The sequence below is a fragment of the Megascapheus bottae genome, chromosome 35 (assembly GCF_031878675.1).
Source record: "Megascapheus bottae isolate mThoBot1 chromosome 35, mThoBot2.hap1, whole genome shotgun sequence".
NCBI lineage: Eukaryota > Metazoa > Chordata > Mammalia > Rodentia > Geomyidae > Megascapheus > Megascapheus bottae.
This window is the reverse complement of record NC_143543.1, coordinates 4504579-4524181: the sequence shown is the minus strand read 5'-3', so window position 1 is coordinate 4524181 and position 19603 is coordinate 4504579. Positions and strand designations below refer to the sequence as shown.

Sequence of the window (19603 nt, the reverse complement as noted above, 5' to 3'; positions counted from 1 at the left end):
TCATTTTTCTTTCCTTTCTCTGAGCAAGGGTTTGTGTGAATACCACACATTATGAAGAAATTATTAAATCAAAACACATTTTAAAGAGGAAACCATGGAGGCAAGATAGAAATGCAAGAGAGAGGGTGAATTTGCTCTAAAAAATGTGTATGTACATGTCACATTTCAAAATGAATGATTATCATTCTCATGATATATTCCAAGAAGAAGAAAATAGTGAGTGTGAAGAAAAACTAATTGAACATACACATGTGGAGCAGCAAGCTGACAACATTATTTCAAAAAGTAAACATTTCTGTTTTGGAGATTCAGTAAATGGTTATGAAAGCAAAAGATGAAATGATTTTTATTATAAGTAATGACAAAATTTGTAATTCCCAGTAGAGAGAAGGATGCTTATATAACCTGTCTAAAGTTGAAAGGTCATCAAGTATTTAACCAAGACATGCACATGTCTACAGCAAGGTGCCTTATATGTATACATGTTTATGGAAGCTTCTCTAGATTAGAAGAGTAAAGAGAGCCATAACAATTACATGCACCTATGTCTGTAACAGCTGGTTCTTCACTAGAAATCTCAGAAGCAGGAGAGCATTGTAAGACATGTATTCAGATAAAATAAAAAAAAATTATAAGGCAAAACTCTAAGGTAAAATTACAAACTATTCACCAAGATGCTGTACCTAGCAGAAATATCATTTCCATATGAAGGTTAAATGGATAATGATATTCCCAGACAAGATAAGAGAATATATTTCACCAGACCTGTACAAGATATATGAAATTATCCTATCCAATGGCAGAACCATTTACGAACAAGAAGAATATACAAGAAAGTATCAAACTTACTAGTAAGAGTGTGTATACAAGAGAGCTGAGAATACTTTAAAGTTATAAATATGCTAGAAAATTATACACAATTTTTTGCAATGGGTAAATATTAGTACAAGTATATTTGGACATTTTTATAGAACAGCATAAAATTAGATGTCCAATACTACAAATGATGGGATGATTATAATACCATTGCAGATTTGTTTGCCTTTAATGTCATCTTAATATCTTAAATGAAATTTTCACTGTAACGTCTCTGTTATTTACTTATGTATTTTGATCGCTTTTGTGATTGTTTTCTCATTTTCTCTCATCCCCATGACTATCTCAGATTATTATAATTATTCAAAAATACTTTTCTGTACTCTTTTTAAGACCCCTAATTACCAGAACATCTATAATGTAGAAATTAAAACTCCCAATTCAGAAATCACCACATACACAGAAAAAAACCCAGTAGTGGTGGTATGGCTCAATGGTGGGATTCTAGCCTTGAGAAAGGCAAGGACAGTGCTCAGGCCCTGAGTTCAGTCCCTGCGAGTGGCAAAAAATATATTTCCCCAAGAATACACACTGCTGGGTTTCGGGACTGAGTGCCAGCCTAGATAACAAACGTTCTCATTTGTAATCCATTCACATTTGTGCTGAATCTACATCTGTATAAAACCAAACAGCCAGTTTTCATGCAAAAGTTCTGTAAAACAGAGGTAGATACTCAAAATCACAGCTAGATTTCTTTAGTAGAAAATCTATGAAAAGGGGCAAATTTAGTTCAAATGTAGTGTGCACATGTATAGAACTATCAGAATGAACTACTTCATAATGTCATTTGTAGTAAAGATAAAAATTTTAAGAATCCTCTATTTCAATAAGAATGTCTTTGGGATTTTGAGCGGATCAACAAGTTGTGGTATTTGTACACAATGGAATTCTATGCTGCTGTCAGAAAAAAATGACATCGACCCATTTGTTAGGAATTGGAAAGACTTAGAAAAAATCATATTAAGTGAAGTAAGCAAGACTCAAAGGAACTTAGGCTCAATGGTTTCCCTCATTTGTCATAACCAGTAGAAACCTTGGGCTCGCCTAACAGAGACCTGCAATAGAGCAAAATCTTGATACATAAGGCCATATAGTATGAAGCTAATTGAAAGGACCTCCAGGATATTGAAACAAAAGCCATATAACGAATGATTGTTGTCCTTAATGTACTATGTTATCTCTCATCTCCTTTGCTGTCCCTTGGGTATCTCATATTGTTAGAGTACCTCACTTTGTTATCTGATATATTGAATTTATTTGTATTTGAATATTTGAAATTTGATAGGGAGGGGGAAAACCAAGACGGGGGGGTGAATTAATGCACCTTCTATCTGGCAAATATCATGTAACCCTTTTATTAATTACAATAAAAAAAGAATGTCTTTGAGATTTTGATAGGGATTGCATTGAAATTGTATATTAATTTTGACAATATAGCCATTTCTACTCTGTTGGTTCTCCCTAGCCATGAGCATGGGATGTTTTTCCATTTCCCAGTGTCCTCTTTTAATTTTTTCGTTAGGCTTTTATAGTTTCATTGAATAATTCCTTTATATCTTTGGTTAAGTTTATTCCGAAGTATTTTATTCTTTTGGGGGCTATTGTGAATTGGTTCATGTACTTGATTTGGCTTTCCATTTGTGAATTGTTGGTGTTCAAAAAGGCTATTGACTTCTGAAGGTTAATTTTTTATTCTGCCACTTTGCTAAATTAGTTTATTAATTCTAGGAGTTTGGGAGTGGAGTATGTTGGGTGACTCAAGTAGTGGATCAATGTATCTGTGAATACGGATGGTTTAATTTCTTCTTTCCCTTTGTGGATAAGTTGATGTCCTTTTTTGCATTATTACTCTGGCTAAGGGTTCCAGCACTCTATTGAAGAGAAGTGGAGAGAGTGGGCATCCCTGTCCAGTTCCTGATTTAAAGGTAAAGGTTTCCAGTCTTTCACCATTTAGTATACTACTGGCTGTTAGTTTTTCATATATGGCTTTAACTATTTTGAGGAATGAACCTCTTATTCCTATTTTTTCTAGTGCTTTCAACATGAATGGATGTTGTATTTTGTTTTCCTCCCTTCCCTATCCAATTCCAAATATCCAAATGTCCAATATATCAGATAACCAGGAGAAACCAAGGGACAGCAAAAGAGATGAGAGGTAACATAGGACATTAAGGACAACAATCATTCATTAGAAGGTTTTTGTTTCTACATCCTGGAGGCCCTTGCATTTAGCGTCATTCTATATGACCTTATATAACTAGGTTTTGTTCTATTGTAAATCTCTGCTAAGAGAGCCCAAGGTTTCTACTGATTATGACCCATTGAGCATATGTTCCTTTGAGTCTGGCTTATTTCACTTAATATGATTTTTTAAGTCTTTCCATTTCCTAAAAATGGGGTAATGTAATTCTTTCTGATAGCAGCATAGAAGTCCATTGTGTAAAAATACCACATCTTATTGAAACACTCATTAACTGAGGGACATCTGGGTTGGTTCCATAGCTTTGCTACGGTAAATAGTGCTGCAATGAACATCGTGCTCGTGGATTTAGTATGTCCTTGTTTATGGACAATTGCGTAAATGCCTAGAAATGGAATTGCTGGGTCATAGGGGAGCGCTATATTTAGTCTTTTGAGGAACTGCCATACTGCTTTCCATAGTGGTTGAACGAGTTTGCATTCCTACCATCAGTGTGGTAGTGATCTCTCCTGGCCACATCCCCTCCAGAATCTGTTGTTATTAGTTTTCTTGTTCCTGGCCATTCTAACTGGAGTGAGGTGGAATCTTAGAGTTGTTTTGATTTGCATTTCTTTTATGACCAGAGTTGTTGAGCATTGCTTCATGTTTCCATAGGCCATTTTATTTATTCTTCAGAGAATGCTATCTTTAAGTCTTTGGCCCATCTTTTAATGGGATGTTTGATTCTTTGGAGACAATCATGTCATTTTTGTCCTTGCTCCTGTTGATGTGTTCAATTATATGAATTGATTTCCGTATGTTGATCCATCTTTGCCTCCCTGTGATGAATCCTCTTTCATTAGAGTTTATATTTTTTTGATGAGTTGTTGTAAACGTTTGACCAGTATTTTGTTGAGAAGTATTGCATCAATATTCATCAAAGAAATGGGTCTAGGTTCTCTGTCTTTGATGAATCTCTGTCTGGTTTGGGGATGAGCTTAGTAAAGAGACTTTATTTTTAATTTCATTGAAGTGCTTGAAGAGTACTGGTGTGAGCTCTGCTTTGAAGATCTTATAGAATTCAGCTTTGAATCCAGGTGGCCCTGGGCTTGCCTTAGGTGGAAGGTCTCTTATTGCCATTTCTATTTCAGTGCTTGAAATAGGCCTATTTAGTCGCGTTAGTTCTTCATGGTTCAGTGTGGGTAAGTTAATATTGGCTAGAAATTCATCCATTTCTTCTATATTCGCAAATTTGTTGGCAAAAAGATTTGAGAATATTCTCTCATGATACTCTGGATCTTGGTAATTTCTGTTGTGGAAATTACCATTTTCATGTATGATTTTGTTTATTTTGGTATGCTCAACTCTTTTTTTCTTTAGATTTGCTAAGGGTCTGTCAATTTGTTAATTTCTTTAAAGAACAAACTCCTTGTTTGTTCTTTCTATAACTTTTCTTGGACTCCAATTTATTTAATTCTACTTTGATTTTAATAATTTCTTCCTTGTACTGGGATTAGGGTTGGTTTGTTTTTCTTTTCCCAGGAGCTTAAGATAACACACTAAATTGTTGGTTTGTGATATTTTCAATTTGTTATTGTAGGCACTCAGGGCTATAAATTTTCCCCTGAGTACTGCCTTTGCCGTCTCTGAAAGGAGCTGCTGTTTGTTGAGCTCCTTTTTGTTAAATCTCATGAACTGTTGGATTTCTGTTCTGATATCCTCGGTGACTCATTGGTGATTCAACAATGTGTTGATCGGTCTCCATGAGTTACAGGGTTTTCACTGGTGGAGATAGGTATTTAGTTCCCATTTGCTGCCCTTTTGGTCTGAGAGAGTGGAGGGAATAATTTCAATGCTTCTGATTCAGCCCAGGTTTGTTTTATGCCCTAAAATGTGGTCTATTTTGGAAAATGTTCCGTGTGCTGCTGAAAAAAACGTATATTGTATTATTGATGGGTGGAATAATCTGCAGATGTCTGCTGTATACAGTTTTTCAAATCAAAGGTTTCTCTCTTGAGGTTTTGCCTGGTTGATGTGTCCATGGGAGAGAGTGGTGTGTTAAGTCACCAACAATCTGTGTGTTTCCATCTAGGTATGTTTTTAGTAAAAGTAAGGCTTGCTTGATGAAGTTCGGTGTTCTGAGATTAGGTGTGTAGATATTTAGGATGGTTATGTCCTCCTGGAGGAAAGACCCCTTTAGTAGCATGTAGTAACCTTCTTTGTCTTTTCTTGCTAATTTAAGTTTGAAGTCCATTTTATCTGATATGAGGATGGCAACTCCAGCCTGTGTATGGGGACCACTAGCCTGATAAACTTTCTTCCAACCTCTCACTTTCAAAAATGTTTGTTTTTTGGGTAAGATGTGTCTCTTGAAGACAGCAGAATGATGGACCTTGCTTTTTGATCCAACTAGACAGTCTATGTCATTTAATTGGGGAGTTAATTCCATTGATATTGAGAGTCAGGATTAAGAAATATTAATTAGTTCCTGCCATTTTAGAAAGCTTTCATTAGGCTCTGTGTCTTGGCAGTTCTTGTGGTACTTAGGTGGTATCAGTTTTAGGTGCCATTTCTTTCTCTGTATTACATTTGTGTGGTTTTCTATGTGTACAACATCTTTAAGAATTTTCTGTAATGTTGATTTGGTTGCTATGTAATGTTGAAAGTTTTGCCTGGAATGGAATGTTTTTATTGTTTCCTCAGTTATGAATGAGAGCTTAATTGTGTACAGTATTCTTGGTTGGTAGTTATTTGACTTCAGGGCATGACCTATATCCTTCTAATCTCTTCTTGCTTGCATGGTCACTGCTGAGAAATCTGGGGTTATTCTGACATGTTTCCCTTTGTAGCTGATTGATCCCTTCTCCCTGGTTGCCTTTAGGATCCTTTCTTTGGTTTCTATTGATCCAGTTTGGATTATACTGTGGCGGTGGGATGTTCTTTTCTGGTCAGGTCTGTTTGGGGTTCTAAAAGCTTCTTGTATCTGCATGGGCCTGCCCTTCCGGATATTTGGGAAGTTCTCTGAGATGATTCCCTGAAGTATAATTCCAGTACAATTGACCTTTTTCTCTAGACCCTCCTCAATACCCATTGTCTTTAAATTAGGACTCCTAATTGTATCTCCTAAAGCATTATTTCATATTTCCTAGATTTGAAATGACTCATTATCTGTTCTTTCTCTATAACAACTAAATTATCTTCAACCCCCAAAATTTTTCTTCTCCATTGTATAACCTGCTTTGTACTTTATTCTACATCTTCCTTGCTTCTAATTGCTCATTTTTGATGCCTTGCATCTCTTGTTTTAGATCATGTATGGATTTCCTTAGCTCCTTAATTTTCCTTTGAGTGGTTATCTCAGCAGCTTTGGACATTTGTTGGATTTTGGTCACCTATTTGTTGTGGATTTTATGAATTCATCCATTTTTCTTTGAAAAACCTTTATTATGGCCTCCTTTATGGCTTCCCCTTTTTCACATATCACCTTGTTTATGGTTTCATCTTGTTTATCTATGGCTACCTCCCTTATCTCTTTCTTTAAGTTTTCACACTTTTCATTAATGATGTTTATCAATTGCATTTGTATAACACTTGGAATACTCTCCTCTAGATATGCCACTGATGGCTCCATTGCCTGTTTATATTGGGTGGGAGATGCTATTCCTTGATTTGACAATTTTCTTGAGTTTCTTGTTCTGTCCATTTGAAAATGGGAGCAAGATTAATACTAAACAAGGTTACAGTTTTTCAGATATAACCAACCTAGACATTTTTAGTTGGCTGACAATAGATGTTCACACTTTTAGATTGGTAATATCATTCTCTCTTTCTTTTTGTGCACTTACATACAAATAATACAACCACAAATTACTGATTTATGACTAAATGAGAAAGCCCCTCAATCCAATCTCTATTGTATTTAAGTCCCTCTTAACCTAGAATATAATGGAACACCTATATACACAGCATTGTTCAACAATCATCAAATGTAGATCCATGCATTATAAGAGTTGAAGGAACAGAGGACCAGAAATAGTAAAATAATATGAAATACAATAAGGGAGGTAGGAAAAGAATAATGCAGGAACATAAGTTATTATAGTAATGAATAAAAGGTATAGTGTAAGGATAATTGACCTAGGGTGATAGACAGGTATAATATTTTTGTTCAAAGTTTAGAAGAACTTAGATAAAACTTAAGAAATTACGAAGAGTAATAAGAAGAATATGTAGAGAAAAGAGGGAGGGAGACATTGGAGATTTCAATGATACAAATTTTAAAAAGAAGAAAGAACCAAAACAACAACAAAAAAAAAAAAAACAAAAGAGAACAGAGCAAAAAAGGAAAAAAAGGTTGGGGGAGATTCCTCAGTATTGTGAGTTCTTACCCAAGAGATTCTAGGGTTGAGAACCAGGAGCTTGAAAAGCAGTTGACAGTATCAATATAGATATCATTTTTATTTAGACTACACCCAGAGCTGTCACTGTGTTTCTAGGAACAACCTCAGTGGCAGAAGGAATGCGGGAAAAGAGACGAGAACAAGAAAAAGAAAAAAAAAGGAATGAATCATAACGTTTAATAAAACATGTAAGTAAAATAGCAAAGAGGAAATAAGAACTCCTAAAAATGCAAATGAATAGGGGTAAAAGAACACGAAGAACAACAAAAAAAGGGTATTCTTCTGGCTTTTTTCGGGGGGGGGGGGTGTTGGGCAGGGTAGGAAACTTGTGTCTCCACTGACTTCGGGATCCAAACACTTCAGAAAGTCTTTTTCTTTTCTGATTTGGCTTTGCTGTTTTTTGGATCAGATTGCTTGATTGTGAAAAGAAAGCTGAAAGATTTGCAGGCAGCTTTGTTTTTTTCTGTTTTTGTTTTTGTTGTTGTTGTTGTTTTGCCTGTCCTGGGCTTGAGCTCAGGGCCTGAACACTGTCCTTGGACTTTCTCAAGGCTAGAGCTCTACCACTTGAGCCTCACCACCACTTCTGGCTTTTTTCTATGTATGTGGTACTGAGGAATAGAACCCGGGTCTTCGTGCATGCTAGGCAAGCACTCTACAACTAGGCCAAATTCCCAGCCCCTTGCAGGCGACTTTGTTTACCAGGTCTGTGTTGCAGCACTAGGGATGGAGTTCATAAGCATCAGGGTTAGATTTTCAGTTAAGATATCTCTGGGAAATCCTTTGTCAGTTAGAATGGTGGCACTGACAGCAAGCACCACCTCTCAGACTCCAATTGCTTTGGCCGGATCTTTGCCAGCAGTCAAGATGGTGCTGCTCTCAGCTGGTGCATGAGGGGGCACCCTCCCAATGCCGCTCTGTGAGCAGAAGTGCAAAATTCTCCTCAGAGGTACTCACAAATTGCTGGATTCTCAGGTTCCGTGAAGCTGGCAGGTCCGTGCATGGCCGGGTGTTGGCTCTTGGCTCCCGCAGGCTCTGTGTGCCTCTGTTTGCATTCAGCAGTTCTGCGCCAATCAATTTTTGGTAGAGAACTGTCCCCTAGGCAGCCAGAAATTGTATCTTGGCGGGAGCTCAGAATGACTCACAATGAACCGCCGCCATCTTCCGCCGATCTCCTCCTCATTGAAGTAATTTCTATATTATTATCTAATGTAATTCCAGGAAAGAAATATGGATTAAGTTCAGATCTTCTATCACATGACCATTCACATTAGTCATGTAGGGTAGGCTTTGTTCTGCTAGTATGTGTTTTATATCTGAAGCCATGGACAGAATTTCTTTCTGGTCTTAACATGATGAGGTAACATTTGGGGGCAAAGATGCAGCCTAAGAGCCCTGCACTGGAAGCCAAGATAGAGAATATCTTCATAGCTACCACGATCTTCCCCTTGGTGCTATGATATACTGGCAGAAAATTAGCTCAGACACTGCAGAACAGCAGCATGCTGAATGTTAGGAACTTGGGTTCCTTGGAAGCATCAGGTAGGTTCCTGTCAAGGAAAGCATCAGCAAAGCTGGCCAGGGCCAGGGAGCCAAGGTATCCTAGAACACAATAGATAGTAGTGAAGGAACCTTCATTGCACACGATGAGGATGTGACCATATTCATAGTGTGCATCTGTGTCAATGAAGGAGGAGAGGCTGTGACCCAGAATTCAGAGTTTGCCACCTGGGTAAGAGTGAAGAGGGGAATAATGAAATTAAGAACCCCTGATAGCAACAGCCACTTTATTCTTTTTCCTAGAGAAGTGACCTTGAATACTTGGACCACAGTCATAGTTTTTGTGAGCACTGTGGAAATTGCCAAGGTACATACATTTCCAAATGTGATCTGATGCAGGATGCAGGTGATTGGGTTGGCCAATAAACAGAAGGGAGCCGAGGAAACAAAACATAAGGGAGATGAGCAGGATGTAGCTGAGAGCCTGGTTATTGGCCTTAATGATTGGAGTGTTGTGGTGTTTCACTAAAACTCTTAGAACAATAAAAGTGAGAATAGAGAAGCAAACAGCCATACAGTCTAAGGCCATCCATAAGGTTTCTCCATGAGCCATGAAACTTACAGATTTTAGGAGGCAATGGTTTCTCACTTGGTTGGCATTTTGATTATCTGGACACCTCACATATTGCTCCATATCTAGTGAGGAATATGAATTATCATTATCCTGTGTTCCATAGTTTCCTTTCTTCAAAGTAAATTTGGCAATCACCATTTAGAGGTAAATTTAACATGGCAGTATTTATGATGGTAAAAGCAAGAATTCTCAGATACTTCAAGAAATATCTGCTATTCTATTTCTATCTCTCTCTACCACCATAATTCACCTTGATTCCTGTGTTCTATTTTTTAGTGTTAAGAAACCTTCCTGGATCTTTATTAAGTGAATAAAAAACAAGAAGGTAAGCAAAGAAGCACATGGATAAGCAGAAAGGCAGGGAAACACTCTGTCAGAGTTTGGGTGCTGTCAAAGGGAGAGAGACACCATGCTCTATGTTTTTAATTTCTAGATGCAACTCCTTTTTACCTTTAGTTCTTATCATACATAGTGATATTCTGATATTTTGGAATTTCTCTAGTATCTTGGCAATAATTATTACAATTTATGATTCTACAATATTAATGTTCTTTACTGTATACACAAATCAGTGAACACCATGCAAAATTATCGATAATAAAACTTATACTTTCCTATGTTTTTGTCTAACATTAAAGTAGCCTTTTAGCCCTCCTTTGAATTTAGCACGTTATATTTCTAACCTCACGTAATGTAGAACAAGAACCAAAGAACTCATTAAAGCTCTGTAGTCAAGTTATATATGCATAAAACTTGTATCTACTTTGTTAAAGTAAACTCAGCTTTCTAATCACTTGCTCTGTGGAAACAGCAGTTTTAAGCAGTGGGAATAATTTTTATGGGTTTTATTGTAGTTGAAACCTAATTTTAAAAAAACATGGAGTCACTATTCTAAATAACACTTCACATTATTTTTGATAGAGGTTCTTCTCAAATTGCTGAATAGAGAGAGGAGAGAATTTCTTCAAATAAACACCTATACATTCAAACCCCACAGTTTGTGTTATTGCAAAAAGCAGTTTCCCTAGTGCCAGTGGCTCAGGCCTTATGGAACTTAGAAAGATATTTTCAATATCTCAGTTTGAATTCAGTGGGACAGAAAATTCTGTGAGAATTATTCTCAAATAACCATCAAAAGGGCTGTAAGTAGAATTGTGCCTAAAGTGTTAGAATATAAACCTTGAGTAAAAAAATGAGGGACAGTGCCCAGTTACAAGACACACACACAAGACACACACACACACACCACACACACACACAAACACACACACACACACACACACACACACACACACACACACACACACACAGAGAAGAACTATCATAAGTAAGGAACTATTTTTTCCTACCATTGTAATTTAGAACTGTTTTATCAAGTTAGATGAATTGAGAAAAATGTGGAGAGAGTTGGAGAATGACTACATAGGACATATACTTTCCAGTCACATTAGCAATTTCATTCTCTGGGAAAGGGATGCAATCAAAACAACAGGCAGCCTTTCCCTCAAGGGGTGATTTCCTGCATCCAGATTCACAACTGTCACTGCAAACTGAATGAGGTATCTGAGAAAAAGAAAGGAAGAAAGATGTCAGTAGCTACTTAGAAATTATCTAGAAATCAAAAATGTTCACTGTTGTGAAATAATTCAACTGTCAAGCACAATACTTCGTGCCTAAATCTAATCATTGCATTAAATTCTGCTATAGATTCCAAAATAAAAATTCCACAAAACTCGTGTCCTACAGTCTTGACATTCAGCTTATTGAACTATTGAGGAAAGTGGAGCTTTTAAAGATAATGGATAATGGTGAAAGAGTATGTCTTTCTGGGCAACGCTATGAAACTTCCTTGAGTTTAGGTCATTATATGTTTTGCCTTACTCATATATGAAATACTGAAGGACTATGAAGAAGAACCCAAATTGAAGCTTTCAAAGCATACTCTAAATCACAGATATCACTTTTATAGTGGTATATGAACCCTAGGCCCTTCATATCTTTCTTTATGCTACTCAGTTAACATGTGATGAGATTGTTCTTTTTTGGACAAGAAATCCAACAAACACTCTAGATACTACGCAAGTAATGGCATCCACAAAAAATCAAGCTCTGTATTATCAGTATCTTCCCCCATAAATACACACCAGGCAGTAGGAAATTAATTTTATTTCTGGTCAGATGAGACATTGTTAGGCCAGCTTCAATGTAAGAAAATCCTGTGATCTTCATTAACAAAGACTTTATTAGTGTCTGTGAATTGATGCTCCTCAGAGGTCTACTAATTGGTGAGCTTTGGAAATTACTTAGCTACTCATGTCATTCAGATGTTTAAAATAGTATGGATAAAATGGTTACATTCTAGACGTGAAATCCTGCTTTCTGACCTCACAAAGTACAAACATTAGATTATGGCAACATAAAGAATAGAACTCCCATTTGCATGCTCCTGGAATGCATAAGACTTGGCATGTCTCCAAAGAGGTCTGTGATCTTCATGGATTTGCTGAAGCAGTCACAAGATAGCGCTTTGATTTGACTATTCAGGTCAACATTAGACATTTCATTATTGTGTGCTTTAAGTATATAAACTGTCTTGTTTGAACTGGCATCACATACAAATACAAATCCATGTCCCAGGCTAGCTAAAAAATGCACAGGTGATTCTCAGTGACCCATCATCTGCACAATGAATTGTCACATTTGCTGGATTTAGTCTGGACTTTGGAAGTCATACAGTGGCACTGATTTATAATCTAATTCAGAAATCAGTGTCTGTGCTTTGAGTGGATGAAATTGTCAAGTCTGGACTTTGTCTGTGTGCATGAAAATGGTGGCCACTTCTTTCCCTATGGACATATGTGATAGGACTATGTGGCTATCAGCCAATGCCCTAAACAACACATTCTGCCATGAACAGTCAAGGAAAACATCAATATGCCCTTCTGCTGAGGAGTTCTTCCATTTTTTGAGAGAGGAATTCATTTTATTTGTTTTCAAGAATTCCAACAAGCCCCCTACATACCATTCAGGTGAAGATATGTATAAAGACAAGCAATATCTTGACATTACATTAATTCCTGTCACCACAGATACCCTTTAACAGGCCAATTAACCACTGAATGACTTGCCCACAAAAGCGATCAAATGAACCTTTCAGTTTATAAATTGATACTCAGAAATATTGTCACAAAGATGGAAACTTGTTAAAGCAGGCTTTATCTTTGATTATACATCAACATTCCAAATTTACTGGTCCTTTCCACCCAAGACTCAAGAATAAGAAAATATTTGAAGTTGGATATAATTAATTGTGCAAAGGTGTGGCATAAATGTGAAAGAGGGGCATAAATTTCAGATTTTTGCTTACTTCTGTATAATTGAAATTATGATGATTTTTATCAAACCCACCTCGGTACTTCCTAAGGCCCACTCTATCCTATATTCTAATAATGACAGCTGATGACCATGTGGGGCATCACTTTACGTTGAAGACCTTCTGTAAAATTCCAAATGTTGAAAATATCATACTCTGCCTTTAATTTCTTTCTTCCCCAAAATATAATTGTTTCCAGCAAGATTGTGAAACTGGATGCTCTTTAAAATAAAGGGTGCAGTTATTAAACCAGGTGTGGTGGCTCACATATGTAATCCTAGCTATTCAGGAGGCCCGAGATCTGAGAATTAAGGTTCAAATCCAGCCTGAGACTCTTATCTCCAATTAACCTAGAAAATGGGAAGTGGGGCTTGGCTGAAAGGTAGGGTGGTATACTTAAGCTGAAGAGCTCAGGGGAAATGCTCTGGCCCAGGGGTAGGATGGTAGCCTTGAGATGAAGAGCACAGGGACACTATCCAGGCTGAGGTCAAGCCCCATGACCTACAAAATATTGGGCTTATTAAAGGTATATATAATTACAGATTATAATTGCAGATAATATTACACAAACTCAAAGACTACAACAAGATACCTAATTTAGAATATAATAGCTGTGAGCATACTGATTCATTTGAAACACAAAAAATTAAATGGAATATGACATTCATTTCTTTTATGTCAAATTTGTCTTTACGTGCACATGAACACAGGTTAGGAGTACCTTCAAATATTTAAACAAATAAAGGTATCTTTTGTCATTTGCAAGTGTTTCACACTTGTATCATCCTAGCTACTCAAGAAGCTAAAATATGAGAATTGAAATTTGAAGCCAACCCCGTTAAAAATGACCCTTTGAGACTCCTATTTCCAAGTAACTACTCAAAAACTGGTAGTGAAAGCTGTGGCTCAAAATGGTAGTGCTCTAGCCTTGAGGAAAAAGAGCTCAGGGAAAGTATCCAGAGTTCAAGCCCCAAGACTGACAAAGAAAATAAAAAGAAAAGAAGCTGCTCTTGAGCTTTACAAAAATGATCTGAAAGTACTTCATTTAATTCTCTATAAAATCCCCTTAAAGGGTATTACGGAAAAGTTTAAACCAATACAAACACGATACTCACTACACTCTATGTTAGAGATGAAGTTTACAATTTGGGGAGAGGATAGTAGGAATGGGGGAATAGGGGAAAAGGAGGGTGGGGTAATCCTTTTAAAAATAAATGTACTAATACATGATCTTTACAATAAAATATAAAAATAAAAATAAAGCATAAATTAAAAGCTAAATTATTTCCCAGAAAAAAAACAGACCAGAAATAAACCAAAAAAATGTGACTCTGCTGGTCCAACAAAGGGAATTACCTTTGTAGGGGAAGGCAGCATCCCTTTGCCATTACTCATCAGTGTCAATTCTGTTTGATCAACAAACGTTTCATGTAGGGCATGGGCCACAGCATACACTACATTATATATGTTGTAACTCTCTTCAGACATGGCCATGTCAAAAATATGCGTCGACCACCATAAGGAAGGATCATGAAGACAATTCTCCCATGCAACACAGTCTGGCTCAGAAACTTAACAATTAAATGAGAGAAACCACAGCTTTGCAAGATAAAAATCCTCTGGGAATTTTGAAGGGTTAACTGTCTTGACAAAATCTGTGAATCTGGTAATATCTTCAGGGTGGTGTGAGAAAATGGGAGGTATTTGGAAGGAGCCTACCATGAAATTCCTCCTTATGATGGTTAAATCCTGCTGTGAGTTTATAATACAAAGCTTTCCTCTTATTAAAAATTGCTCAAAGGAAGGAAGATGGTGCCGAGACAATAGGGACGCTGCTTAGCTTTCTCTGACAAAAAGAGAGAACCAGGGAGTCCCACGAGCCAACTTTCTAAAGAAATCCACGACAACAAACTCAAAAAGCAATGGAGAAGGACTCAAACCGGAAAAGAAATCCAGATAAATCTCACATCCAACTTTCTCAAAGAATTCGGAACTCGAGGACCCCTCCCCCACCTCTCGCCCAAAGCCATGGAAAGCCGCACCAGACCAAGCTGCGAAAAGCGGCTTGAGCTGGCACCGGCTCCACACGGGGAAAGCGGGGGCGGGCACGGGCTCTAATCCACGAAAAGCGGCAGCAGTGGAGGGCACCAGGCTGGGAGCCCAACGGCTGTAGAAACCAGCACAGAACCGGGCCAGCGAATGGCGGAAGCAGCGGAACCCAGACGCGGAACCAGACAGCAAGCAGAGGGACCCAGACGCAGAACACAGGCAGTGGCGGAGACCCGAGGAGAGTGAAAGACTCCCCACCACCGTGGAACACCCACAGACGGAGGCAGAGGCGTGAGTAATACAGCACGTCCCCAAACACATCGGGAAAGCGGAGCAGGTGCCAAGCAATAGAACTTAACTCAGACCCCAACACCCCGCCCCAAGAATTTAGAATCCTATCCCTCCCCTCCACAGCCCCCTCCCTCAGGCCATTGACTGGAGATTGACAGGCGGGCAACCCATAAGACCCAGCACCCCATCAAGGGAGGCGGGACTGTCCCAACTCACACCCGCCCAACGGGCTCAACCCCCAGCCCTCTGACTGGAGACTGACAAGCAGGCAGACCCTAAGACTCAGCACCCCACCAGGGGAGGCGGAGCTGTCCCAGCTCCCACCCGCCCACCAGGCTCCTCACCCAGGCCACTGGATCTGGAGAGTGGAGGGCTTTGAGACCCTGCCTTACAAAAGTGGGTAGGGGGTGCGGGTAAATAGGAGCCAGCATCTGCCCCCCCTCAATTCTCGAGCGGGCATCCTCCAGCTGGAAACCCTGAGCAAGACACCACCTTCACAGTCAGACTCTGAAAAAGCAGTGGAAACACAGCAGGGATCTGAAGGGCTGACCAGCAGCCAAGCTCTCCTTCTGAGAACCAAAAAGGCAGGGCTCCACCCTTGGAGCCCACGCCCCCAGCTGGGCCCCGCCCCTGGGAACAGAGGGGCCTCCTGCTGGTCCTGCTGAGAGGTCCTGAAACTCTCAATCCCCAGACCCTTGGCTTGGGGCCGCCCCTGGAAGCAACACAGGAAAACCTCCGCCAACCACGCTCAGACAGAAGCTCGCAGATCCATCCCATGGTCCACAGTGAGGCCACTGGTTGGGCTAAGAGCTAGTCGCGCAGCAACACATAAATTTTATTCTAATACTTTCCAAATACTCTACCTACTCACCCCCTGACCTCTCTCATTCTATTTTTCTATCTCTGGACCTCTGCTCCTCTTTCAACCCTTATACTGCATGGATCTACACTTGATGGCAGTTGAGCAACATTGTATATCTAGGTGTTTAATTATCCTCTAGGCTCAGAGGGACTTAAAGACAATAGAGATTGGATTGAGAGGCTTATTGTTTTGAATATAAATTGCTTATCAGTGAAAAATTAGACTAGTTGGTAACTGCACGAAAAGAAAGAGTGATAACACCAATCAAAACTCGTGAACATCTAGAGTCTGCCAGCTACAGAGGTCTAGGTTGGTTATATCTGAAAAACTATAATCGTGTTTAGTATTAATCTTGCTCCCATTTTCGAATGGGCAGAACAAGAAACTCAAGAAAAATGTCAAATCAAGAAACAACACCTCCCACCTCCCCCACCCAATGTAAACAGCCAATGGAACAGTCACTGGCAAGCCTAGAGGAGAGTCTTCCAAGTGCTGTACAAATGCAATTGATAAACATCATTAATGAAAAATGTGAAAATATAAAGAAAGAGATAAGGGAGGAAGCCATAGCTGAACAAGAGGAAACCATAAACAAGGTGATAAGTGAAAAAGAAGGAGCCATAAAGGAAGCCATAATAAAGGCTGTTCAAAGAAAGATGGATGAATTCATAGAATCCACAAATAAAAAGGTGACCGAACTCCAGCAAATGTTCAAAGAAAATAAAGCTACTGAGCTAACCACTCAAATGGAAATCAAGGAGCTAAAGAAATCCATACATGATCTAAAAGAAGAGATGCAAGGCATCAAAAATGAGCAATTAGTAGCAAGGGAGATGAAAAATAAAGTACATAGCTTTGATAGCAGGTTAGACAATGCAGAGGAGAGAATTTCCGGGGCTGAAGATAATTTAGTTATTATAGAGAAAGAACAGAAAATGAGTCAATCCAAATCTAGGAAAAATGAGAGAGCGCTTCAGGAGGTCCAAGATACAATCAGGAAGCCTAATTTAAGGCTAATTGGTATTGAGGAGGGTCTGGAGAAAGAGGTCAATGGTATTGGAAATATACTTCAGGGAATCATCTCAGAGAATTTCCCAAATATCCAGAAGGGCAGACCCATCCAGATACAAGAAGCTTTTAGAACCCCAAACAGACCTGACCAGAAAAGAACATCTCACCGCCACATCGTAATCTGAACTGGATCAGTAGAAACCCAAAAAAGGATCCTAAACCCAGCCAGGGAAAAGGGTTCAGTAACCTATAAAGGAAAACCAATCAGAATCACCCCAGATTACTCAGCAGAGACCATGCAAGCAAGAAGTGACTGGAAGCATATATGTCATGCCCTTAAGTCAAATAACTACCAACCAAGAATACTGTACCCAGCTAAGCTCTCATTCATAACTGAGGGAACAATAAAAACATTCCATTCCAGGGAAAAGCTGCAACAATATGTCGCAACAAAACCAACACTACAGAGAATTCTGAAAAATGTTCTATACATAGAAAACCAAAATATATAAAGGCAATATAGGGAAAGAAATGGCACCTAAACAGCATACCACCTAAGGACCACAAGAACTGTCAAGACACAGGCCCAAATATAAGCTTTTAAAAATGGTAAGACCTAATAAATATCTCCCAATCCTAACTCTCAATATCAATGGACTCAACTCTCCAATTAAATGGCATAGGCTCTCTTGTTGGATCAAAAAGCAAGAGCCATCGTTCTGCTGTCTTCAAGAGACACATCTTACCCAAAAAAACAAGCATCTTTTGAATGTGAGAGGTTGGAATAAACTCTATCAAGCTAACAGCCCCCATAAACAGGCTGGAGTTGCCATCCTCATATCAGATAAAATAGACTTCAAACCAAAATTAGTAAGAAAAGACAAAGAAGGTTACTACATACTACTAAAGGGATCTTTCCTCCAGGAAGACATAACGATCCTAAATATTTACACACCCAATCCCGGAGCTCCAAACTTCATCAAGCAAACTTTACTTACACTGAAACCATACATAGATCGAAATACAGTGATTGTCGGTGACTTTAACACACCACTCTCACCTATGGACAGATCAACAAGGCAAAAACTCAACAGAGAAACATTAGAACTGAACAGCTATATAGACCAACTAGATCTAACAGACGTCTGCAGAATATTCCACCCAGCAACAACACAATATACGTTTTTCTCAGCAGCACATGGAACATTTTCCAAAATAGATCACATCTTAGGCCATAAAACAAACCTGGACAGATTCAGAAACACAGAAATTATTCCATGCACACTCTCAGACCACAAAGGCATCAAACTAGAACTGAACACACATCTCCACCAACGAAAACCCTGTAACTCATGGAGACTGAACAACACATTGTTGAACCACCAATGGGTCATTGAAGAGATCAGAACAGAAATCCAACAGTTTATGAAATTTAACAGTAAGGAGCACACAAAATACCAACTCCTTTGGGACACAGCAAAGGCAGTACTCAGAGGAAAATTTATAGTGCTGAGTGCCTACAACAACAAGTTGGAAAAATTGCAAACCAACAAGTTAATGTCCCACCTTAAGCTCCTGGAAAAAGAGCAACAAACCATCCCTAATCCCAGTAGAAGAAAGCAAATAATTAAAATCAAAGCAGAATTAAATGATTTGGAATCCAAAAAAAACTATAGAAAGAATCAACAAAACAAGGAGTTGGTTCTTTGAAAGAATTAACAAAATTGACAAGCCCTTAGCAAATCTTACCAAAAAAAGAAGAGAGCATATCGAAATAAACAAAATCGCAGATGAAAATGGTAATATCACGACAGAAATTACCAAGATCCAGAATATCATGAGGGAATACTTCTCAAACCTTTATGCCAACAAATTTGAGAACCTAGATGAAATGGATGAATTCCTAGCCAATATTAACATACCCACACTGAACCAAGAAGAACTAAGCCAACTCAACAGGCCTATTTCAAGCTCTGAAATAGAAATGGCAATTAGAGAACTTCCACCTAAGAAAAGCCCAGGGCCAGACGGATTCACAGCTGAATTCTATAAGGTCTTCAAAGCAGAGCTCACACCAATACTCCTCAAGCTCTTCAACGAAATTGAAAATGAAGGTTCCTTACCAAACTCATTCTATGAAGCCAGTATAACCCTTATCCCCAAACCAGACAGAGATTCATCAAAGAAAGAGAACTATAGACCTATATCTTTGATGAACATCGATGCAAAACTTCTCAACAAAATACTGGCCAACCGTCTACAACAACTCATCAAAAAAATTATACACTATGATCAAACTGGATTCATCACAGGGAGGCAAAGCTGGTTCAACATACGCAAATCAATTAATATAATTCAACACATCCACAGGAGCAAAGACAAAAATCACATGATTGTCTCAATAGACGCGGAAAAGGCATTTGACAAGATC

The 19603-nt window shown here is 38.5% G+C and overlaps 1 pseudogene; it reads right to left on the bottom strand.

The window, feature by feature from the left end:
• Positions 1–8722: 8722 nt before the first annotated feature.
• Positions 8723–19603, bottom strand: part of LOC150042543 (vomeronasal type-2 receptor 116-like) — a 72375-nt pseudogene continuing 61494 nt past the window's right edge.